We start from the raw sequence: 27,075 nt of genomic DNA on the forward strand, positions 1-27,075 counted from the left end.
CAATAATTTTTGTCTAATTACATTAGGTAGGTATGCAAACCAACAATGTCTCACTTCCTGCTGCTATAACAGTCCAGTTCCATAGTTAATCATCATGCAAATTTGCTAGATTACTAATTTAACATCCTTGAAATGAAAGCAGAACAAACTGTGCTTTTTGCCAGTCAGACACAGCATCTGCTACCAGGTATAAAAAAAATAAGTGCACACAATTTAGACCTTGCATGATTGTTACTTATCTCTTTGCTGTAGTTTTGTAATCATAACAGTCAGATTTCACCAGACAGATTCATCACCTATAATTCAATACAAGACATCCCAGCAATGCCTGACACCTGTCTAAAGCTGCCATTCCCAATTATCTTTATCAATGTGGACTGCTGCGGAAGCAATGCAAGTTTCTTTTCCCCCTACTCATTCAACTTGTTTTATGAGAGAACTGGTGACTTAAGCAGAAAACTAAAGCATTGCAGATTCTTTCAATTTATATGCACCATTAACTGCACCTCATTCAAAGAACAAATCTCCAATTGCTTCTTAATCCCTTCTCCCTTAATGGGGATTTCCAAATGCTTTTCTTTCAACAGCACTATCTTTTCTGCATCAGGAAGTGCAGGCATTCATGGTTAAACCCCTGGCTCTGCAATATCATGGCACTTAATCACATCACAAAATGGCTAACATCATCTGTGTCTTGACATCACACAATCTCAAAATGTCTAATCCTGAGAACAGAAATCAAATACTTTATCTCATCTCAGAGAAAATGCTGGGTTGAAAGAAAAGCATGAAAGACAAAAGTCACAAGCACTGTGGTCGAATTTAAAAGATTAAGGAGAAATAGAGGCATATTGTTTCTGTAGAGGGTTTTTTGGTTGGTTGGTTGGCTGGGTTTCTTTGGAATGGGGTGAAAGATGGGTTTGGAAATATGTTGCAGTATAATACTGCTTGGTTAGTTTCCTTTACATTTTCCCTATTTGTGTTTAAGCATCTTCCTAGAACTGAGATGAGATGAATGCCTGACCACCTCCTGCATTATTTTGTTCCGACAGTAAAAACATGTATACAGATACATTTGATTTTTTTGAGAAAATAACGAGCAAATTGAGTTACAATGTACTAAGCACAAATTTATTGTGTTATTGAGGTTGTTCCAATGAACAGACAAAAGCATGCAACTCCATGAATCATGTCTTGAAATGCAGTCCACTTAAATATAACTAATTCCCAAATCTCAAACCAAAGCAAACAATTACATTGCAATGTTTATTGCATTCAATTTGATGCATTTCTCTGCCATGTATTCAGTGTAAAAGGCTATTTTATATAGTAACATAAAATAAGTAAGTCAAATATAATTTGGACAAAGGAAACGAGAAAGTACAGATATCAGCTGTCTAAATTTGTATCATTTATACACAAAGAGTTCTTCTGAATTTGATTTTCATGAAACTGAAATCTGATCCTAAACATATGAAAGTAGCCAAGCTAGAAAAAATATTGTCTTGGCCATGCTGTCTATAAGGATGAGATAACCACAACGTCAGCCACGTGAGACAAGAATTAGCCATTTCAATGGCCAAGTTAAACAAAACATATCCCTCAGTCAACTTTATTGTGCATCCTCAATACAGAACTGTCCCATCTGGATTTATGAACCCTAAGAATTTGGGAGCAGGGAACCAAGTTAGTCTAATTGCACTTTTTGGCTATTTAAACACCTAACTATGCTGAATGTGAGGCCCCAAAAAAAATGGATTGTCCCCATTTTCAGAACCAGCCACAGCATCCCTGGTGTTTTGTCCCCAGTGTTTGTAAAATCCCACTGGCTCCGGCTACTTGGAGTTTACTATGCAGCAAGTAAATAAATTAGGAAAAAAGAGATAGAGGCAAAGTGACATTTTACAAGTCTACTTGGATACATTACAGATCCAAGTCAGATCCCTTACCAAGGCAATCGGTCCGAAACTAGAGCTGCAGAAAAAGCACATGCTGCCAAGCATTCCTCAAAAGGTGGTAAAATATTTTGGAAATGACAGATAAAAACAACACAATCTGGCCTATTTAAGCATTTCTTAAATTATTTTACTGGTCAGTTTACAACATTTCATTACATTGAGAATGTAAAACAAAAAGGTCATTTTTAAGTATTCTGCCACTTGATTGAAGGCCTTTGACCTCAAGAAGTGGCTGGTGGCACAAAGAATATATTTTCATCACACACCTCCACCATACGACTTGCAACACCTTCTGGTGGGCCAGGTGTGTCTAATTTGGGAGAAATTACTGGAGTCTGTCAGTCTGTTCAGTTGGTTCTGTATCAAAAAAGCTCTGTAATTGCTTGGTTATGGTGCTTGTTGCCATCTGATGCTGAAATGATAACCATCTGTTGGGAATTCCTGCACTGAGAACTGTTAGTCACTTTCCTAACAAAGAGAAGTCTTAAAAAAAAAAAAAGACGTTTGTTGGTTATAACTCGTTTTTTATTCAGGTTCTGAAATATGCACCTCTCAGTAGTTACCTGGAGTGAGGTTTCTAGAGTTGCTGATTATGCAGCAGCAATATAAATTTTGTCACAGTGAAATACTATTATTATACAATAGCAGTAATAACTCATAGGGGGAAGAGGTGGTGTATTTCTATTACTTATTATCAATTCAAAAGCTAAAGGGTGCCAAGACCTTTACAGAACAAATAAAAAAGACAGCCCTGCAGTGAGGGCTAATTCGAGATACAGGACAATCTTGTGGTTAAGGTGCTGAAATAGGATTCTGAGGATCTTTGTTCAGTTCCTGTGAGCTGACCTCACTCTAAGTACATTGCCTTTTCAAATAGATCAGCAAGTTGAGACAGCAGCTGCTGCCAGCAAGCACCCTGAGCCCTGTCGTGTGTCCCCACTGCTCTTTGGAAACGGGGTAAGCGGGGTGCAGGAGCAGGGGAACACCCTGACATTAGCCCCCCTTCTCCCTCCCCCTTGCACAGCAAGCAGGAGGCTCCGGAGAGCAGCTCCAAGGCAGAGGGCAGGAGCAGCACACGGCAGTGGGGGGAGGGACAACTGAACTGCCGGCAATTGATAGCCTGCTGGGCGGCTGCCACACCGGGATCTTAGGGAAGCTGATGGAGGGCTGCTGGTCCACCCTGGTTTCAAGCCCCCACCAGCTAGCTCTAATGGGCTGCTCTTCCTGCAAGCAGTGGACAAAGCAGGCGGCTGCCAAACAACGTTATAAGGGAGCATTGCACAACTTTAAACGAGCATGTTCCCTAATTGATTAGCAACGTAACAATGAAACAACGTTAACCGGGATGACTTTAAGTGAGGAGTTACTGTAATTTAAAACTGTATCTTAATGCTTACCCATAGGGGGGCAAATTAAGGTTGTCCAGGCAATGTTAATTCTGATATTTCCTACTTTTTGAGTGCTTGATATTGCAACATTAACGTTCTTTTAATGTAGGTTTTTTGGGGGATGCAATATCACAGTAGCGCCTGGTGAACACAAAGAAGATTAAGGACCCCATTGTGCTAGGGGCTTAACATATAGTTAGACAAGACATAGTGGACAATTTTACAGGTAGGGAACTGAAGCCCACAAAGAGATTAGTGACTTGATGCAGGTCACACAGGAAGTCCGCACCAGGGCCAGGAACTGATCCCAGATCTCTTGATTCCCAAGCCGCGTCCTGACCATAACACGATGCTGTCCTCTTTCCTTCATCCACTGCTGTAGACAACCAGCTTCTCCGCATTCACTCAACCTTGCACACTTCCTCTCCCTGTCCCCACACTTCCAGGCTGTAACCAAGTCCTGCCATTTCCTCCTCCTCTGTCCTGACAGCCAGAATGCTTGTTCATTCCTGTCTCATCTCCTGCCTTAATTACTGTGACCTCTTCTCTAGCTTTCCCTGATTCCCAGATCACTTCCCTCTGTCAATCCAAAACAGAGCTGCTAAAGCTATCCATTGATCAGACCATGCCACTGTTTTCCACAAATGTCTCCCCTCGTTCCATCTTGCCCACCACATCAAGTGTTAAACAGCTCGTTCCTTTTCCAATTCTCCCCACTCAAAACCCACAGGGAAAACCAGAGGCTGAATTAACATACTCTATGTATCATGACTTGAGAATTCCCTTTGTGAGGTCTCAGGTGAGCCTTAGAAATGTACTCATGTGGGAGCAGTACTCTCTAAGGTCTAAGTGATAGAATGGATGTTCCATGCCTTTTGCAATTCCCCTAAGATCCAAAATTGAAAAGAGGAATCCCAACCTCACGTATTCCATACAACAGTGGTTCTCAACCAGGGGTATGTATACCCCTGGGGATACTCAGAGGTCTTTCAGGGGGTACATCAACTCATCTAGATATTTGCCTAGTTTTAAAACAGGTTTCATAAAAAGCACTAAAATTTCATACAGACAATGATGTGTTTGTACTGCTCTATATACCATACACTGAAATGTGAGTTCAATATTTATATTCCAATTGATTTATTTTATAATTATATGGCAAAATGAGAACATAAGCAATTTCTCAGTAATAATGTGCTGTGACACTTTTGTATTTTTATTTCTGATTTTGTAAGCAAGGAGTTTTTAAGTGAGGTGAACCTTGGGGGTACACAAGACAAATCAGACTCCTGCAAGGGGTACGGTACTCTGGGAAGGTTGAGAACCACTGCCATTGAAAACACAGGGAGTTATATCTACCCTATCTGGGATATTTTATATAAGGGAGAATTGGGCCCTAAATGCAATACATGAAGATCAGTACTATAGATATTAAATTTAATTAATTAGAGAAACAATTAAACTGCCCTCTTCCTGAACTGGATTACAACCAAAAATCACCTCAGAAGCTACATTCTGAAAAGCTTAGCATTACCTTATTCACCTGGGCCCACCGTTGAGCTGCAATGACCTCTGTAGTCAGTGCTGCTATCATCAGGGTAACCAAATCTCACACCTCAGGAGATAAGATGATTGCTGGAGGATTCCACCTTTCCCCTCTCCCTGACTCCCCTGCACATTGCTAAACAATTAGCTAGTTGCACTGTAGCAAGTTTTCATCTTTTAAACCATCAAGAAAAATAGGCCACACACAAAGGTTTGATAGACAAATCCTCTGATCTGATGTGGCAAATCCTATGTTCCTACACAACAAAAAAATGAGACCGCAAATTCTTGAACTGTGTGGAAAATAATCTCTTGTTCCAGAAACTAGAGAAACCAACCAGGGATAATGTAATTCTAGATTTAGATTTGAAAAACAGGGAAGAAATAAGAGAAAACTTGGAAGTAAGGTGGACACTTGGAGCAAGCATTCACAAAATGATCATGTTTACAATACTTCAGAGACAGGAGAACTATAAGTATCAAAGCCAGGATAGTGTGGAGGGTTTAAAAAAAAGTACAGAAAGGTAAAGGAACTAAAGTTTGGATTCCACGGGTAGAAATATTGAGAGACAAATTGAAAAGATAGAGATAGAGTATTTTAAGAACTCTTCTACAACTGCCAAAAGACCAACAATAAAAGGAAAGCCTATGTAATTATTACATGGAGATAAAGAGGGCTGGATGTAAGGAAGAATAAATCAAACAACATATTTGTGAAGTTAAATTCTGCAAAAACATGGAGGCAAAAATGCAGAATGAAATATTTAGTAGCCAAAGCAGCTAACGACAAGAAGAAAATCCAAGCACTGATTAAAGAGCAAGAGTCTCTACTACATTAAAACATGACAGTTATTTCTAAAAATTCAGAAAATGGGAAAAAATCAAGGCTCCTACAAAAACATCAACTTTGTTCAGTCTTCTTGTGGCAAGGATGTGGGTTTTATCTGTTCAGGTATCTGCAGGTTAACAAAGCCAAATATGTGATATCAAAGAGGTCTCTAATTTATGTGGAAAATAAAGACAACTCTGTGACCAAGAAAGCAGAGACGCCAGCCAAAGGAGAAAAAAAGTGATCTTTGTTTTGTGCTTAGTTACTATAATAGGGTTGTTATAGATACCTTGAGTAGATCTACCTACCGCTAGGGAGGTACAGTACATGGGTCCAGTCCTGCAGCCACTACCTGATAAAGTCAAAATGAAGTCAGTCGAGTAGCTTGGCTCTTTACAAGTCTAACTTACTTCCTCATTTTACAGACTTCTTTACTTTCCTTGCTAACAACAGACTTCAAAAAGTAGTAGTTATTTTGAGCCATCATTAATTTCAATCAGCCTTCTAATTGGTCAAATGCCAATGCAGGTCTCTATCCACCCCTCCTGCTGCAAACTGAAGGGCAGTCAGAGCATGGCAATAAAAGCTTCTCAGGGCTAAGCAATACTCAAGGTAAGCTGTAAGGAAACAGAATATGTTACTAAAGGGAAACAAAATGATAAATCTTCTCAGAGGAGCTATTAACAGAAAGCTGATCTCTTGAGAGTTTACCCATCAGACAGACAGACATTAAAATTTGTTTTAAACCTAACTGTTCAAGAAGTTTAAAAAGTGTGTTTTACCAGAAAATAAAATCTTTTAACTGTATTTAAAGCCCCATGTCCAATGCCCCTCTAGCTGGTAGGGCTGGACATGCCTCTTTCCAGATTATATCAACATGGCTAATTCTGAGGCTTGCCCATTCCCTTCCATCCCCTTCTAAACACAACAGCCCTTTCCTTCCTGCCCAACTGCTCAGTATTCTCAGCCCCTCACAGCCAGAGAGCTGCAACCCAACTAAAACATACATTCTTCTAAGGCAGCACGCTGAGCTGCAGCTAACCTACTGGGTTGGACAATTATTAACATGGCCTACAGCCATACCACCTCAGGCTATGTTTCCATTGGGTACCATCAGCGAAGCAAGGTTCCTGGTTATTAGTTGATTAATATCCACATGCGGTCTCTCAAATCGCTGTGGTAATGGTATTACAGTGACCAATCAGATTCTTCTTTACATTTGTGGCTGCCATTTTACCACAAATCAAGTTAAATTGAGCATGACAGTGACTAGAGAGAGAAATAACATTGCAAATGGAATGCTTACACTGCTCAGATTCCACCGGCAATGCTGGGATTGTAAAACAAGGCTGGTTTTGAGTTTAAACATAGCAGCTACATCAAAACTGACATAAACAAGGGCTGTAAGATGGAAATACATCAAAAACATGCTCATGTCAGAAGGAGTTTGGCTAACAAACTGAAGATAGGAGCTTTGAGGAAGCATATCCAGTGCTAAGGTTAGTAGCAGCTCTGTGCATTGCCAAGTATTTATTTTTCAGCTCCATTCTTTACCCACTGAGGGAGCGGCTTTGTTTTTGTTGTTATTCTCAGAAGTCTTACCACCAAAGCACCGCTTCAGGAATGATATTATTACAGCAAGCAAAACACTGAGTGGTTGTTACTGTGCCATCAGTTCTCAGACATCACCCCTTCTATGAATGACATCCCAGATCACTGACATAGCAAAGGGGACAGAGCCACTGTGTGAGACATTACTGGTAGGTGGCATGACTCTGGCCTAACTTAAGAAGAAGGAATCGTCTGTTTTAATATTTCTGGCACTGAGCCAAGAAACTCAGAGGCGTTTGTGGTTAGTTAATTGAAGCTATGTTAGCATCCTGATTTAAACATATGTTGATGTGATACAAAGATTTTTGTACCCATGTCATACAGATCCTAATTATAGACATTGAAGTATTCTTAAAAATACAAATCCCTGATCAGTTCATCCTTTTTGACTCTTTCCATATTATAAAAAACAAGGGGACACTTATTTAAATGAATGGCTGGTAAATGTAGAACAAATAAAAGAAAATTCTGTTTCACCCGAGAACAAGTTGAAATATTCATAGCGATGTTTTTGACAGAGTTTCCCCATCTTTTTAATTCTGAAGATACATGAAATTGCAACAACTGTATGGAAACTTCTAATTGAAATGAAATGTGTGTGAAAAATCAAGGAAGATTATTCAGTTTGGCTAATGGTCTGATCCAATATAGTGGATTTTTTCCCAATCATCTTCCCTATTAATCTACCCCATTAATCTACTAAATCTGTCATCTTCCCTATCAGTCTACTAGTTTGTGCTGAGAAGAGATTTCCCTAGAGTTCTACAGATCCGTCAACTTCTAGGCCGCTGAGCATTATGCCATCAGGGCTTTCTGCAATACAGGTACTCTGTGTCAAGAAAGAGAAAGTGGATATTAAAAAGTATAGCAATTGGGTTCAGATTTAAGGCCAGATGTACTGAAATATGAAAGTGAAAGTGTTAGAACTGAGCTTTGTACTAATGCTTAAATATTGTAAATTTACAGCTGCTGTACCCACGATCAGTCACAAGGTGGCACTTAAAATGAAACACTGGATATATACAGTGTTGTAGTCGTGTTAGTCCCAGGATATTAGAGAGACAAGGTGAGTGAGGTAATATCTTTTATTTTCTCTCACCAACAGATGTTGGTCCAATAAAACAGATTACCTCCCCCACCCTGTCACACTGAATATATGCATAGACTGATTCTTGCAAAGATTTATAAAGAAAAGATGCTCATATCAGCAATAGTATTGGTGGTTAAGTGAAAGTTAAGAAAGTTCAGCCAAACAGGTAGATAAAAACGAGTGAAATTAAAAGAACATTTTCCAACTCCTAATGTAAAACTGTCAGAGTAAACATAAAAATGATAAAATTCCACTTTTAATAGCATCCAGTCTTTCATAAACAGTGTTGGCAGCAGGGCTGTTATTTTTGGGAAGCACAATAATCCCATAGATTCATACTTCGAAGTATTTGCAAAATGCTATAATTAGGAACAATTCAGGACCCAATATCTGAAAATAAAAATAAATGATAGAAGTAACTATAGTCATCTTTTAAGGATTTACATTTGTGCATATGTAGGGTAATAAAACACCCTATTGTGAAATATTTGAATATCTAACACAGATTTTCAGCTTCCTAGAAAACTTCAATGGAGGCTTTTCATATCCTTTAGATGTATTCATACCCTTGAGGAAAGCTCTTTTTTGGAACATATTCACATTCAAGGAGAAGTCCTGTAAAAACAATATGACATTAATCATTGATGCAACTCTAATGAACTTATAAACAGGGATGCTTTTAGCCCAAAATGTTTATTAGCAGAGATCCTCGTGAAGATAGTTTTATGGGGGAAGGAAGGTGACCAATGAAGCCTGTTTATATTACTGAGAATTGTCCCATCCTCCCCAAAAAGGTACTTCCTCTTCTCCTCTCTCTCACACACATGCACACTCACACTCATGGTGGTTGGAAACCAATACCATCAGAAACATGGAGTACACCTCTAAAAAGACGAAGGAGCCACATCTGAGCATGCTTCTCCTGGTGCTCACAAAGGGGCATTCCGTCTGCCTCGGCACTCCATAGGTACAGTGGCAGTGACAACTGGTTGCTGGAGCAGTACAGCTCTGCAAAACACACACACACACACACACACACACACACACACACAGAAGCTACACCATGACTTCAGCTACTGAAGCGATGATAGTGCCCAAAAGTAAATTAACTACTTTAATTTTTGAAAGGTTTTGCCAGTGTTAGCCAAATTGCATGCTTAGAAGCACTTATGCTGCTCATAAAGGCAATGGGAGACATACCAGGTCATCCAAGGGTAGATTTGGGCCTAAAAGTGTGTTATATTGCATTAATAAATGCTATTGGGAACCAACAGGAAGCTAACATTTGTCAACAAATACACAAAATTATTTCCCTTTGGAAACATGGTGTAGTATATATTAAGCACCATTTTGTAATGGCAATCACTTTACCAATGTGAACCCTAAGAGAAACTCAAGAGATCTTTTACAAACTAAATGCCCAGTCATTTACAATATTACAGCAAATCTACAGCATGTAAAAAAAAAATCAAGACACATCAGGTACTATATGATTAGAATAATTATGATTAGTCTATTATTACTATGCATGGCTGGGCAGAGACATGTATGAAAGGAACAAGAAAACATAGTATACAATCAAGTTCAGATTCCTTCTTTAAGGAAAAAGTAACTAGCCATAGTGATTTAACAAATTTTTTTTCTTTGGGGCAAACTATGGTTCAAGATCAAATCATACAAATAATTCTCTCTTACTGTAATAGGTACCTTAGTTACATTGTGGGGTTGTGTGTTACCCATAAAATGCCTGGTAGTCAGATTAGTGAACACCAAGAAGGCTCACCCAGGTTCATCCATGATGTTTTATTTCCATCCCAAGAGACAGCTCTTGTTCCGACATCGCTTTCATAGATTCATAAATTCTAAGGCCAGAATAGCCTCTGTGATCATCTGGTCTGATGTCCTGCAAAACATAGGTCATAGGACTTTCCTGAATTTATTACTGTTTGAATTAGAGCATGTCTTTTAGAAAAACATCCAATCTTGATTCAGTGATGGAGAATCCACCACAATCTTTGGTAAATTATTCCAATGGTTAATTATCTTCACTGTGAAAAATGTGTGCCTTATTTCCTATCTGAATTTGTCTAGCTTTGTCAACTTCCAGCCATTGGATCTTTTTATACCTTTTTTTTTTTTTGGGGGGGGGGGGGGAGGGCAATTGATTTAAGAGCCCTCTGTTATCATCTTTCAGTTCCCCATGTAGGTACTTATAGACTGATTAAATCACCAATCTTTTCCAATCCTTCTGTCATTCTCATGGCTCTCCTGTGAACCCTCTCAAATTTTTCAACATTCTTCTTGAATTGTAGACATCAGAACTGGACAGTCACATACATCAGTTCCAAATACAGAAATAATATAACCTCTTTACTCCTACCTAATATTGTTTATACATCTAAGGATTCCATTAGCTCTTTTGGCCACACTGGGAGCTACGTTCAGCTGATTATCCACCATTTACAGTTACATTTTGAGACCTATCAGTCACTTTTTAATCCATTTAACATGTGCCATGTTAATTTTGTATCTTTCTAATTTCTTAATCAAAATGTCATATGGTACCAAGTCCAATGCCTTACAGAAGTCTACGTATATTACATCATCACTATTCCCTTCATCAACCAAACCCATAATCACATCATAAAAAGATATGAAGTTAGTTTCCATAAACTCATGTTGACTGGCATTAATTATACTACCCTCCTTTAATTCTTGATTAATCAAGTTCCTTATCAGCTATTGCATTATTTTGCCTTGGACTGAAGTCAGGCTGACATGCTTAAAGTTACCCAGGTCATTCCATATACTCTTTTGAAATATTTGCACAACAATATTAGCCTTCTTTCAGACGTCTGGAACTTCCCCAGTGTTTCAAGATTTATTGAAGAGGGGGGGAAATCAACATTAACGATCCACGGAGCTCCTCAGCTACCTCTTTAAGACTCTTAGATGAAAGTTATCTGAACATAATGATTTAAAAAGTCTAACTTTATTAGCTGCTGTTTAATATCCTCCTGAGTTACTGTTGGAATAGAAAGTATTTCATCACCACATGATACTAATACGTTATCTGGCTTCTTCCCAAATACATAACAGAAATATTTATTGAAGGCTTCTGCCTTTTCTGTTTTATTATCGACAACTACTATTTCCATATATCTATCTATCTAGATAGGTATCTCAACTGTGGCTTTTTGGGCATCTGGCAAAAGTTCTTAAACAGTTCCCAATTATCATTCACATTTTTCTGTTTAAATTCTCTCTTCCAGCTGATCTGTCTAATAATTGTTTTCAGCTTTGGGATCTAATAATAAACAGGGACCTAATAATCCAGTAAGTGGGGGACTAAACATGGAGTCCCAACCTCCACAGGAAGCATTAATATTAAATAGTTGCTCCAGTTATAAAGAGGATGTGGGGGTGTGGTATGCTACTCATGTAAAGACAACATCCAGAGAGCTGTAAAAATTCATCTTGATTTTATTGTTGTCATTTGTATAAATAAAATTAACATTGTTAATATTAACTGACTATTGAGAAAATCTTGTGCTATTTTGGTGTAGATTACAATGCCTTCTAAAGTATGAGTTGCATCTATTTTTAGTGCCTAAAGTCAATAATGCTTCTGAATTCTTCTAGTGTGGGATTTTCATCAAGAATCAAAAAAATTTTTGCTTAACTGCTTTCATATTTCACCTACATCCACCTTCTCCCTAAACCGCTTTTAAGTCTGTCAGGAACTTGAATCCATATTGTGTCCTGGGCCCTGTTTTTAGGTTTGTTTCAAAGTCCCTTTTAAAGCATTAGGGCCTTGGCTACACTTGCGAGTTACAGCGCTGCAAAGCCTCCCCCAGCGCTGTAACTCACTCCCTGTCCACACTGGCAGGGCACTTACAGCGCTGTATCTCCCTGGGTACACCGCTGCAGGTACTTCACCTCCCCGAGTAGCGTAAGAGATACTGCGGAGTGACTACGACTCTCCCCTGTGAGTGTGTACCAGGAATCAACCTGCAGCGCTGTACTGATCACCTTGTCAAGTGGCCAATCCTCTCCATTGTTGTGACCGGCTGCAGGAATACGGAAGTGCCGGTTTCAAAGCTCGTACCACAGAGAAAAAGCAAACAGTTTGCTGTTTGCTTTGAGTGAGTGAATGAATGAGCAGGGGGCCGGGAGTTCAGAACTTGCAAAATAGAGTGCTGACATGCTCCAAAAAGCAGTCACTCTCCCCACACACTCCCTGTCACAATCCACCCCAGCCCCCCATTTTGAAAAGCACGTTGCAGCCATATGAATGCTGGGATAGCTGCCCATAATGCATCGCTCCCAACACAGCTGCAAATGTTGCAAGTGTGGCCACGCCACTGCGCTGGCAGCTGTCAGTGTGGACAGACTGCAGCGCTTTTCCCTACCCAGCTGTATGAAGACAGGTTTACCTCACAGCTCTGTACAGCTGCAAGTGTAGCCAAGGCCTAAGTACATATATTTTCAGTTTTGGACTTTACATTTGTTACATGCAAAATGAATAATCAAATCATAGTCACTTGCACCAAACCTACCACTAATTTTTAATTCTGTGATCAATTGCTCTTCATCAGTCAGGATGGGATCTAATATTCCCCCATGCAATACTTTTTGAGTTAGGAAATTCTCAAGTATAATAATTAGAAATTCTGAGGATGTTTTAGTATTGACGGCGTCAGACCTCCAGCATATGTCACTCAGACTGAAGTCCCTCATGATAACTCAGCTTTTTTAAAATACCAAGGAGACAGTCATCCTGTTTTGTAATGTGATTTGGTGGTCTGTAGCAGACATCAACTAATACCCCATCTTGTGTTTTATCTATTAGAAAACTAATCCCTAGGCATTCAAGATCATTTGCTTCTGACCTGTCAGTGACTCAAATACAAGGAATACCATTTTTGACAGATTGCCACTCTCCCTTCCCTTTTGACCACTTGCTCCTTCCTAAATAGATTTTACCATTCCAACCACACTAACGGTCCCACAAGGTTTCAGTAACACCAGCTAGGGCAAATTAGTAATTACAATTCCTCTTATTACCCAGGCTCCTAACATTGATGTATAGGCAATTAAAAATGTCTTCTCTTCACATCCTTTGATGCCTTCATTAATTTTGTTCTCAATCTTAAATTTGTGCTAAGCATTTCCTTAGTTCATTTCCTCCCCTTTTCATGCTCTCCGTTTGTTGTTAGTTTAACGCTCTCCTAACTAGCCACCTTGCCCCTAGAAAACTGGTTCCCCTTCTGCTGAGGTGGATGCCCTCCAGACGTACAGCTACTTGCTATAGGGAGAGAGAGATCAATTTACCACTAAGTCCAAACCCTCCACCCTAAACCATTTATCTAGCCGCAGTTCACTCCCAGAACCGTCTGCCTTCTATTTTCCTTCATTCCCAGGACAGGAAGGATCCCTGAAAAGCTCACGGATGTCTGAGGTCATGTTGATGTTTGAAAGGGAAAAGCTGCAGTTTCTCTTTCAAAGACTGCATCTGAAGGAGAAAACCCACGGACTAGGCAAAGCAGCAGCAACATGAGGCGGCACAGTGACAACATGATCTGGACCTCACACAACAGAGAAACCAGTAACCTGGGACCTAGTAATCAAGTAAACGGGGGATAGAAGATGGAATGCCACACAGCAGGAAGCAGAGAATAACTTTTTGACCCAGTTGCACAGGGGGAAGGGAGGGATCTCACTACCTTTGGGAAGGCTTGTGACTTAAATCGAATAGATCCTGAAGACTGCCTGTTTTCTCACCCCTTTCCTGGAAGTGAGAAATTTAAATTTGAACTGACTCCCGAAGCTTATGGAAAAGATCTTTAGGGGAGTCAAAAGCACAGGGGGATAACTTATATGGAAGTGACAAATCAGCTGAGGGATTACCGCCACAAATGTGGCAAATGCTCAGGACTCACTGTTTTAAACAAGCTGCATGAAATGGTCAAGTTTGAAAAGTTTTCTGATGTGTGTTACCCACATTCTAAAATGATGTGAAGGTATCAGAAGGCAAAACATCTCAGTAGTGCAGGCCGGCTGGCGAGTATGAGGATAGCAGGTCTGGGTCCAAGAGGAAGTCCAAGGGAGGCTGACCCAAACATGGGCACTAGGGGGGGGAATGGGGGTATGCCCCAAAAAAGGAAAGTGGGTAATCCCCAAACTAGGAGAAGCAGCTGTCCCAAACTGACCCCCAAAGAGAGATTTCACAGATCGGAGGTGTTTTAACTACCAGGAGACAGGACAGAAGTAGGCAGGCTCCTCAGGTGCCAGGGGGCTGGCAGTGAGTCATAGTGGGTAACTTACTGACAACTCAGCCAGAGGAGCAGCCTTCACCTCACCCGTATGGAGCTAAACATGTTCTTTGGTCTCCGGAGGGAGAAAGTTACACAGTCAGTTCATCTGTGGCATACAACATACAAACTGGTGAATTCAATCCTTCTAGGCATCTGCACATATATCTTGCTGAACTCTCATGGATACAGACAACTTGATCCCCAGTGGTACTGGAAGTTAATGGGGAAACATTTTTGAGGTAGAGGGACAATGGAACTGCTCACTCCCTGGTCAAACCCTATGTGGTGAAATCTCAGCAGGGGCTGGCAGGCAAAGATGTGGGCGAAGATTCCAATGGCAAAACCATTTGCTGTGCCTGTAGCCCAAATTACTAATAAAAACAGAAGGGGTCCCGGAAATTGGTGGTGGGAATACTGGACGACAGTCCTATTGACAGTTTATATTCTTTTTGATATATCCTTGGCAGGGCCCTACCAAATTCAGGGTCCAGGATTTTAAAAGTCATAAATTTCATGATTTCAGCTATTTAAATCTAAAATGTCATGGTGTTGTAATTGTAGGGGTCCTGACTCAAAAAGAAGTTGGGGGGGGGGGGAAATCACAAGATTATCGTAGGGGAGGTTGCAGTACTGCTATCCTTACTTCTGCATTGCTGCTGGTGGTGGTGCAGCCTTCAGAGCGGGGCAGTTGGAGAGCGGCGGCTGATGGCCGGGACCCCAGCTCTGAAGGCAGAGCCACTGCCAGCAGCAGCACAGAAGTAAGGATGGCACGGTATGGTATTGTCACCCTTACTTCTGCATTGCTGCCTGCAGAGCTGGGCCTTCAGTCAGCAGCCACCACTCTCCAGCTGCCCAGCTTTGAAGGAAGCAGCGCAGAAATAAGGGTCAGTGGCATGGTATGGTATAGCTGCTGCTAGCAGGGCGCTGCCTTCAGAGCTGTATGCCTGGCCAACAGCTGCTGCTCTCCGGCTGCCCAGCTCTGAAGGCAGTGCAGAAGTAAGGGTGGCAATACTGCAACCCCGTAAAATAACCTTGCAACCCCCCAGCAACTCCCTTTTGGGTCAGGACCTCCAATTTAAGAAATGCTGGTCTCCTCTGTGAAAGCTGTATAGTATAGGGTAAAAACACACAAAAGACAAGATTTCACGGGAGAAGACCAGATTTCATGGTCCGTGATGCATTTTTCACGGCCGTGAATTTGGTAGGGCCCTAATCCTTAGACTAGATTAGGAAATGATGTTGTAAACTTGTACCACAATTCTGGTTCTGCCACCCATTTAAGTGAAGGTGGGAGCAGAAAGATCAAGACAGACTCTGATAACTGGTCACAGCTGAAAATACTTGGTTTCAGAGTAGCAGCCGTGTTAGTCTGTATCTGCAAAAAGAAGAACAGGAGTACTTGTGGCACCTTAGAGACTAACAAATTTATTAGAGCATAAGCTTTCATGGACTACAGCCCGAAGAAATGTTCTTCTTTTTGCTGAAAATACTTGTGAAAATACAAACAATGCAGCTGCAAAGAGGGTGGGTGATTTTCCCCCAGCGTGTCTCACTATCCCATGCTGAGTGAAAATGCAAATGAGTTAGGGGATGGGGGAGGGGACACTTGTTTCATACATGCTGGGATGAGTGAAGCAACCAGCTCAAGGACAGGAACACAGAGTCCAAACTCAGAAGGCAAGTTCACAACCTCCCCTTATCATGGAAACAGGGCTTTGCCATAGGAAAGGAAGTGGCGTAAAGAGAGAAATCTGGCTATGAGAATTCGCCCCTGAGGAGTGAAATGGTTTCCTCAGATACACATAGCTGAGGCATAGAAGACACACTCTGGGAGGACATGTCAAAGCTGGGGTGGGGTGCAAATCTCTGTCCCACCTGACACTAGGTCATAAGAAACCAGGGGTTAATGCTTGGTTAAGGCCAGCTTTGCAGGGGGCCAGGACAGTCCTGTCCATCTGGACTGATCAAAGCAGTGAGTCCTATACAACCTCAAGGAAAACCCACAGGTGCAGCCTGGGCAGCTGGCACCTTAATGAAAGAGAGCTCACCATCTATCTCCCACCCTACTAGATGAACAGGAGGAGGAAGTGACAAGATCAGGTCCCAGCTTCAATCCCCAAAGCTGACTTGAGCATAAAGGGGGCCCAGGAGGGTACATGTGAACTCTCCTAGGTATCTTTAAATGTTTAAATAGGGGAGAATGTGTGGCTACTCTGTAACAATATATGAATGTTCTATGTTCTGTTTGATTGTTATTGTGCTGTTTACTATATGTGTACAAGGGGTTAATTCAAGGAGAGGATAGCTGCAGGGAGGCAGGAAGGGTGGACAATGACTCCTGATTACAACTGCTCAGCAAACGCCTGAGACAATGCAGAAACAACTGCTTGGAAGTCTATCCCTGCCCTCCTGGTGAGCCACCCGATCAGGAGAGAACAAGCAGTATATAGCTCACAGCCTCTTGGCAGAGGCAAACCACCATTAATCTGGAGATCTAGTCCTCTCGGGCGAGTAAACAGTCTTTAGCCCAGAGTCTCCAGGCTAGGGCTGCCTTAAGCAAGAGTCTAGGGCTCTAAGCGGGGCAGAGGATAAGCAGTCTAATTTAGCCCACAGTCTTCTGGCTGGGGCAGACAGTATTTATCAGTCTGTAGGGGAGCTCTGGCCCTCTGGGCTGGGCTGGGCAGAGCACAAGCAGTCTTTAGTCTAACCCGGCTAAGGCAGCCCACAAACACACAGTCTGGGCCCACAGTGTCCTGGCTGGGGCAAGACACAAGTAATGCACAGACCTTCTGACCTGGGGTGAATAGGTTGCCACCCCAGGGATGGGGTTGGCAGCACAGAGTAGGTGGACCTGGGCCCACCCTACTCCACCGCGTCCCAGGCCAGGGCCCTAACAGTGGCAAATGGTTCCGCCACTGGGTCAGCAGGGATCCTACCAAAACACGCTCACCCCTGCTCCGGCACAGTCTGGGTGGGGGGTTCCATAGTCCATTGGTTCTGTCTCCTCGGGGAACACAGTGGACAGCAGTCCCAGCAACTTCTCTCCAGGGTTGGTCTCCTCTGGGGGCACAATGCTGCACAGCACAAGTTCAACTGCAGAGTTCTGCAGCGGAATAGAAATGTCTGTCTCCTTCCCTGGCTCCTGCTCAACTGAGCTGCAGGGCCCTCCCTTTCTACTTTCTGTCCCACCCCGGTACTTCTGCCCACCAGGGGGAGTGTCGTGGTCCCTCGCTCTCAAATCCGGAGGGAGGCCACTCCATCTCACTACAGGAAGACAGGAAGTTTTGAGCTAATGTGGACCCAGACTCTAGAGTTTGGGGATCTGGGGTAAAATAATGCCTTCAGATAAGACAGACATGCATATAGACTGTTTATTGTGTTAAAAACCTTGTATTAGCTATACTTGGTCCTGCCTCAGCACTGGGGGCTGAACTAGATGACTTTGAGAGGTTCCTTCCAGCCCTACGTTTCTATGTTTTTCGTATCCTTTGCTGAGTAATCATGGTTGGTGCACAGGGTGCTGTAGCCCAGTAACTCAATCTAAGAGTGGGAGAATCAAGGGATTCCACCCAGAGAGAAGTGAAGGCGCAAGGGTAAACTCAGGGTACGTCTATACCCAGCTGCTAGTTCGGCGGCTGGCAATCGAACTTCTGGGTTCGACTTATCGCGTCTTGTCTGGACGCGATAAGTCGAACCCGGAAGTGCTCGCCGTCGACTGCGGTACTCCAGTTCGGCGAGAGGAGTACCGCGGAGTCGACGGGGGAGCCTGCCTGCCGCGTGTGGACCGAGGTAAGTTCGAACTAAGGTACTTCGAACTTCAGCTACGTTATTCACGTAGCTGAAGTTGCGTACCTTAGTTCGATTTGGGGGTTTAGTGTAGACCAAGCCACAGAGAGACCAAAAGAGTGAACAAAGGTGCAGGTAACCCTGAACTGCAACATTCAGAACTCCCCAAATGGACAAGGCAGCATGACACAGCCAAAACATCACCTGCCCTTGCAGTAAACAGCAATCATGCAACCATAGGACAATCACCAAAGCAAGGATGAATGCATCCACTAATCACTACCCCAAAACTTTTCTATCTAAACAATATCTGTAGCTGTCATAGATATTTTCTGACCATGAACAGGAGTGGATGCAGACCACAAAACAATGGGAAAAATTCTCATCCCCATTCCAACCCCTTTAAGATGTGTAAAGGGGCCAAAATGGCATAGAGAATCTCTAAAACCCAGATCCAGCTGGGGAAGAGCTCACGCAGCACAGGAACTAAGGATGACAGCTCCAGCCTATATTTCAAGAACCACCTCAAAAGCTCTGGCCAAAGGGACAGGAGGGAGGGAAGGAGGGACGGCCACTGCATGCAGCACTGCTTCCCATAGGCAGGTGCAGCCAGGTTGCTGTAATTTAGACAGCCTCCCTCCCCCGCCTCCATGCACAGCAGCCCAGAATCAACAGGCACAAGGATACTTAAAACACATTAGCCTGCACTGGAGCTGAAAGTACTCTCAGAATCTCACCTAATATCTCTGTTATGCGGTCAAACAATGAAAATGCTTGAGTCCTTTCTTTACAAGCTACAAAGCTGTGCAGGAAAGATTATACAGCAAAATATCAGAAAAGAGACTAGAAAGGCTAGGAAGAAAGACCAGCGTGGCTTCTGGGAGAAAAGAAAGTTCATCATCTTCTCTTCAAAATTAAGAACGGCAAAAGGTAGGTTGAAATCAGTAATAACCTGCTGACAGCGTGGTTTGTGAGGTTATGGGATTGTCTTCCAATGGAAGAGTTAGAAGGCCTGATACTGGGGCCTGAGCTCAAGAAGTTATTTGAACAAATATAGCCTCTTTTTTGGTTGACAGTTATCCATAAACAGAGTTTGATTTCTACAGATTTGTTATTTATTCAAAATGTTATGGATAGTCCATGCAAACATCTCAGCTTGTTGGTTGCCCCTGAACTGTACATTGCAATTGCTTTGAGGAGTCCCAATTTACTGTTTGTGCTTGTAGCAGGGTGAACACCCACTCTAGCCCTGAAGGGGTTGGAAAAGCCCTGCAGAGGGCTGGGGCTGTAAATAGCAAAACCCCGGCTGATTGGGGAAGTGCTTGCAGCTGGGGCCACACCCCAAACTGAGCCACTTAGACTTATAAGAAGGCCAGGGTAGCTAGAAGCAGAGGAGTCTCCCTCTGATTGGAGAGAGACAGGCCTGGCTGCAGGGAGCTCACCCGGGGACCTAGAGTGAGGTAGGGCTGGGGAAAGGCCTGGTGGGCTGGGAAGCCCTAGGCCAGCAACTTCCTAGACTGCAGGGCCTAGTCCTATGCCCAAATAGGTATTGGGATTGCACAGGGGCAGCCTGAGGGTGGGTAAAGGCAGTCAGTCCAAACCCCTTGTTGCTAGTGATGATTGGCTGATAGACTGCAGTCTGCCCCAGGGCATGGGGGCTAGATGGTGACTGGCAGCAGCAGCAACTGAAGTGACATTGGGAGAGGGGTGGGGGTTCCCCTGGGTGGGGAGACCCAGAAAGAGAGTGGGGTACTGCCAGGGGGGTAGCACCTAAGCTAAGGGCACCGGGGTCTGGGAGGGACACGAGAGCCAACAACAGGTGGGACATCTGGCCTGTAGAGGGCGCTCTGGATGCTGATGTGCTAATTCCCTAGATGACCAGCAGGAGGTGCCGCAGGGGTGAGTCCACGCCTGATCACAGTGCTATGTGATCAGTCACCTGAAGCCCATGTTATTTTTTTCCATGGTCCTTGAATAACTCCTAAACTCAAATTTTCAAGATAAAAGCAAACACACCTCTGGTGCAAACACTAATAGAAATATATGGTTCCAATTCCCCTTTCTGCTAACAGTCTTGTGAATGGTATTTGAGACAAGAATCATCAGAGGGATTGTGAATAGTGTCAGAGAGAATTCATTATTTTTATTCAAATGAATGCTGAAATGCTTTTTGATAGAATTCATCAGCTCTATTTGGGACACTTAAAACTAGACTGGGCACAGCCTTAGAAATTATACTGTAGGGGGAAAAAACTACATTTGTTGGGCATGATAGAAAATGATGTGAAAAGAACCTATAATTCAGAGTTTAAGGCCAGAAGGGATCATTAGATCATCCAGTCTGACCTCCTGTATATCACAGGCCCTTAAATTTCACCCAGTTACTCCTGTATTGAGCCCAATAACTGTTTCACAAAACAACTTACAGAAAAGCATCCAGTGATGTGAAGACTCCAAGAGATGGAGAATTCGCTGCTTCCTTTGGTAGTTTGTTCCAATTACTAATAACCCTCATTGTTAAAATATTGTGCCTTATTTCCAAATCAAATTTGTCTGGCATATGCAGAGGTAAACCCAACTCCCTCCTCTCCTGTTTATACGTCTGAGGATTGCATTAACCTTTTTTGCCACAGCATCGCAATGGGAGCTCACATGAGTTGCTCGTCTACTGTGATGACAGCCCTGTACTTTTCACAAATGCAAGGTAACATGAAATAAAACAAAAGTCAGTGTATAAAGAGAAATAAAACAAAAAATTCACCCCAGAGTGGAGGCTCCAACAATTCCTCTCTGTGGGGCTGGGCCCAGTTCCCCACTCTGGGCACTGTGATGTGGTACGGGGTTGCAGCACCATTCAGGTTTGGCCTGGCCAGCCCCCGTTTTTCCATCATGCTAGCATATTGTACAGCCCCATGTACAGTTGGTTTACTGCATAAAACAGCTAGTTTTGCAAAAAGAAAATAGACAATATTTGACCCAATCAGAAGTTAGGATCTTTGGGAAGGAAAAACTCATATCACGAGGGGTGTGTATCGGATTCATTCCCGTTCTTTGTAAACACTCCAGATAGAGTGGGCTCAACTCCAGCTCTAAGGAATTTTATCTCTAACTTTTAACACTACACTGTATTGAACGTGTCCGCGCCCAATAAAGGCAGACTCAAAACTTATCATCCCAAACTAGTCCCGTTGAATTCTTCATAGTGAGAAATACACATACTGGAGCATATGTGGTAATTACATACAGATGTGATTATTTGAAAAATAATCATAACAAATAATTGTCACTTCCTTGTTTAGAAACCACTAATTTAAAACATGTGCATGCTGACCTAACCTCACCAACACACTTTTCTCTCATTTTAAGGGGGCTTTCACACAGTTATCTTTTCCACAAAGACTAACTCTTTGTTCTCTTGTTGCAATTTTTCATTTCAAACTGTTGTTCTTCTCAGAAGTGTGTTCCACGTTGGCTTCTGCTTTGCAACACTTGCCATGACAAGCCACGTTAGGAAAGCAGGGTGGGAGGATACAAATTGTGATACCATTTATTTCAGAAATTCCCATGACACTGGTTTAAATTAATGAGGAGCAGTGTGTTCTTCCAGACATACAGTGCACACAGATACTTTCAGTCAGAGCAACCATAAGCTAGAGTAAGAGAACAACAAAACAAGAGCAAAGGCTCCATGAGACAGAACATAATGTGTGTTTTCTCTCAAAAGTTTTAATTGAACCCTGAGAACAAAACAGTTGCTGAATTGTGCACACAAGGAATGTGCCTAGGGACAGACTGGGGGTTCCTTCTTCACACTGGTGAGCAAATATTGCTATGAGGTAACTCAAGGAAGTAAGGTGTTTGCAACATGGTTCTTATTAAAGGTACAGCACACCAAAGGTACAGCACACAATCTTTAGAGGCATCCAGGGCTGGATTTACACCTTATATGTCCCTAGGCACAGCATCTTTAGTGCCTCTCCCCTCCCCCTGCCCCACAGCTGATTTTCATGTTTTCTATAATTTTAACTCACTTTTAACTTTTAGGCTTCCCTAGAATACCGGCGCCCCCTAGGCACATGCCTACTGTGCCTATTTGGAGGCATCACAGTTTCATGGCTAGTTGTTCAAGAAGAACTAGAATACATGTGAACAGAGACAGCCCCAAATCAAACCCCCACATATAAACACTCCCAAACTTTGGGGCTGTTTAAGATTCAGACATACAATTACAAACCCTATCTTCATAATAGGTCAAATCAGAAATCAAATACAGCCGAAGGAGTATCAGGCCCCCAATTTCTCCCACTTACACCAGTAGGAATCAGGAGCAATTCCATCTAAATTAATGAAGTTACATCAGTGTAAACAGCAGTATCAGGGACTATATTTTATTCAATGGTAATCATTAAAATAGTAAATTTCTAAGGTTGCATATGCTGTGTAGCAGTGTTTAAAGAATATTTGTTTATCTGTACTAAAAAATGTTCAGCCTAGCCTTCAAACCATATAATTTAGGTTCTCAGTCAAGTATTGGTGTGGAGATTTTAAAAAAATAGCAAGATTCATGATGAGTGTTTATGTAAAAAGCAAAGTTTACTTTCTAGCTTCCCCTCAGAATCTGTAGTGTAATGTTTATAGTGGGTGGCCAACATGTAATACAATGTGATGATTGTGAACAATTAGCATTTTATCTAAGTATTACAACCTTCTGTAATATTGATATTGTGATAAATGTAGAGAGAGGCTGTCATCTGGAATCAAGGCTTGTGCAGTTTTTCCCTCTATACCACAGAATACATCAGAAATCACAGTGATTTCATCAAGTAACCAGAAATATAGTTACACGTTTGCAAACCTCATCAACTGTGTATTACATTTTACATTATTCAATACGGAGGCTAGCCACTCAATCCCTCTGGAACCCTCAGACTGGCTGGAGAGTCCCCATAAAGAATTTGGCATTTGGGAAGAAGAGGGGTACCCTAGATAGCACACTGCCACACGCTGGTGGAGAGGTTGAAACATGCTCCCTTACTCTGCACCTTGTCCTGTGGTGAGGGCTATGTGCCCTCACCCTGCCTTTTCCTGCCCCCTTTTGGACAGGTAGCATATATGAGGGCACTAGCAGGGTCTGCACTCCTCAGCCATGTGGTGGCAGGCCTCTGTGTAAAGCACAAAATTCAAGGGACTCCTTGGGACCTCCTCCTGTTCTGCATCCCCCCAGGGCCTATCACAGTCTGGCCTGTTACTGCATGCAGCGTGGTAAGAGCAATGCTCCAGGAGAGGGCATGCTTCCCCCCCCCCAAAATACTTCAAACATTTTTGCCAGCTCTGATCTAGAAAAACTTTCTCCTGTAGTCTAACAAGGTAGCTTCAAAGTGCAAGTTTCACCCATATCCCAATGAGAGGAAAATGTATTTTTCTGAGAGAAACCCACAGGGAAATCCTACTGCTGTAGTTGAAATTCCTAGTGCCTACAGTCTAGCTCCAAGCTGGAATTCTCATGAATATCCCTCAGATGGTGCAGGATACAAACAAGGGGCAAGACGTGCAGCTCCATTGACTTCAGTGGAGCAAAACCAATTCATACCAGCTGAGAATCTGGCCCAAACAATACACGTTATTCTTTGTTTAAAAAAATGCTGCTTAGTTGGCTTAGTCATCAATGAGACATTATAGTTTTCCAATACAGGGCTCAAGTTTCCATAACAATTTTATGTTTTTAAATGTGTCATTTAAACAGTTCCATTAGGAAGAGGTGTTTCAGCCAGTCTATTCTACAAAGACACTTCTAGTTTCTGAATAACATGGATGATGTTTCATATTAAATAAGTTCTCTTTGAAATGTAATGTATACACCTAGACCTAAAGCTATGACAACTTGGGTCCAAAGAGTCCATAAGCCAAAGAGACGTTCCTCTGATAAAGTATTTAGGATGTTCAGATCAATACAATGTAATCTGATTTCATTAGGAAGATCGTTGTTCTCTCTACAGAAGGAGAGAAATGGACGGAAAGTCGTCTTGTCAAAATTTTGTCAGAAGAAGGGGAGTTAAACCAACATGGAATCACCCTCTTCTCTCCAACTCCATAAAACCCACTACATATGACCTCTTCATTCTTGGTTGCTGCTGTTTCAGTGCAAGGGGAAAGTGTCGCATCTTCTTCTACTCCTTACCTGAGGGATGAAATCCTGTCTCAACTGAAATCAAACCTTTCCCTACACCAAGGATATTGTAGGCCCAAGTGGTGGTAGGGAGCCAACAGACCACAGGGAACTGTATTTCTGGTCTAGTGAAATCAGTGGGATCAAACCATCACCAGTGACACAGAGGAGATTATGAAAGCTAAAATTTCCCAACGCTGTGGATTGTTCCACAGCAGAATACATTCCCTCACTCTGCACCCTATCAAGTGTGAAGGGATGTGGTGTCCACACCCTGCTTCTCCTAATCTCTCGATACCAAAAAATGAATTAATCATTAAGATCAGGCCTTATCACACCTCCTCCCCCACCCCATGCACGCACGCATAAATAAGTCAAAATAAGTTAAATATTTCATTCAGAATGTTTACTGAATAACTGTACTGCTCATGCACTCCTCTGTCTACATCGCAAAAAAACTAACACGAGAGCTCAACTGACTTGGGCTCACGATACAGGGCTAAAAAGCAGCAGTGTAGCCATTTGGCCTTCAGCCAGAGCCCTGGCTCTGAGACTCACGCACCTTGCTGGGTTTCGGAGCCCAAACGTCTCCGCTGCTATTCTTAGCCCTATAGCACGAGCATCTGTCAGTTGCCCCGGGCTCTGAGAGTCTCAATCTCGGGTCTTTTGCAGCAGTGTACACACTATTAGATGCTTTTTCAGAGCTAACTTAAAACTATACGTGAGCTGCCCTTTTCTCCCTCAATCTCACTGAAGCAACCAGCAGTTCAAGCTGCTTGAGTCTTCTTCCCCGCCCCCACATTTCCTAATCAAACCAGCTACAGGCTTGTGTCAGAAAAAGGCAACCAAAAAGCACAACAATACAAAAAACTCTATCAATCATACTGCAGCATGAGACCATGTTGCATGTGTTTGTGTTATCTTGTTATGAATGCTCTGGCATCTTATTTTTCAACAGTTAAGTCCCATGAGTGCAACTGGTTCAATTTCTCACAAGCTCAATAGTGTAAATGTTAACACTCCTTTAGGTTGGGGTTCACTCTACAAGCAACAGAGCTCACTTACACTTTCTCAGAGAAGTAAGGACAGTGGGCTTACAAAAAGCTTCTTCACCTCATCTCATCCACAGAACGAACAATTTACTTCAGATCTTGGAGCAAAACCATGGGAATGCTAAAGACACTATAAGAAAGTGCACTGTGCTTTTTGCTAAACGTTTCACTTAGCAGAGTTGATTTGCCCATTACTTAAATAACACGGCAAAGCTAGGTTTAAAAATTAAACATATAACCTGTATGTAAACAGAGATAAAAATGGCATTTTTATTTATAAAACTTTTTGTGGTTTACCCACCACAAACTGATTTTTAGAAGCAAATACAAGCAATATATTCTAGAAATGGTTCCTCTTCAATGAACAGTTCAACTGAATTAAGTGTGTGAGTGTGTGAGAGAGAGATCTTGATTCCTACTCACATATTAGTTATGTCTTGGTATTTACTGGGTGACTCTGGGCAAGTCATTTCACCGCCCTCCCTCAGTTTCCCTGGAAGATGGGGATAATATCTCTTTTGTAAACTGCTCTGAGATCTGTGGATAAAAAGCACTAGGATAACCAATAAAAGTTAAGTAATATTATAATACAGTGTTGAATAAGAAATTTCAGTTCAGGGATTGTTCACAATCTGTTTGCTTTGACTATTGCTTATCTGTGATGTGTGACAGATCATCTGATACTGTTTCTGCTCCCAGATTGCAACTTTTTAAAAGTTGAATAACAAAATGAAAAATACCAGACCGATAAGTAACAGTGACGAGTGAATACTCAATCATGCACAACTACACTTGTTTCCATGGGAATATGGATATTTATATGAACAGCAGCCATTTATCAAACATTTATGAGAATCAAAACCAGAATGCTTATTAGCAGAGAACAGTTGGGGATTGAAATGGTTGAACCAAACACCTATATAGAATTCCAACACGTTTATGAACATTTTCCAGTTTTCGAATGGCACTAGTAAACACAGAACCAAGTTCATTCCGGGTGCAAGCCCTTTAACTTCAGTGGAGTTACTTCTGTAATTAATTATACCAATAAAGACAGGTAAAGGTCACCAAGAGTCATCTCAATGTGATTTCAAGTGTCTGAGATATTATCCTGCCCCCTAAACTGCTGAGGTTTATCAAGGAAGCCACATATTCACAAACTTGTCATTTTACCAAAGCAGCACTGCTTTCTTTTCATCCTGGACTACTGTGCTAAGGTCACTTCTGCAACTCTAAGTCAGGGGAGAATCTATCATTTCCATATCTAAAATTCACCATGAAGTGTGTCACTTTCTGGCTCCCTTTTTCTGACATCTTCAGCCAACTACTCTCC

The sequence above is a fragment of the Malaclemys terrapin genome, chromosome 2, assembly GCF_027887155.1.
Source record: "Malaclemys terrapin pileata isolate rMalTer1 chromosome 2, rMalTer1.hap1, whole genome shotgun sequence".
NCBI lineage: Eukaryota > Metazoa > Chordata > Testudines > Emydidae > Malaclemys > Malaclemys terrapin.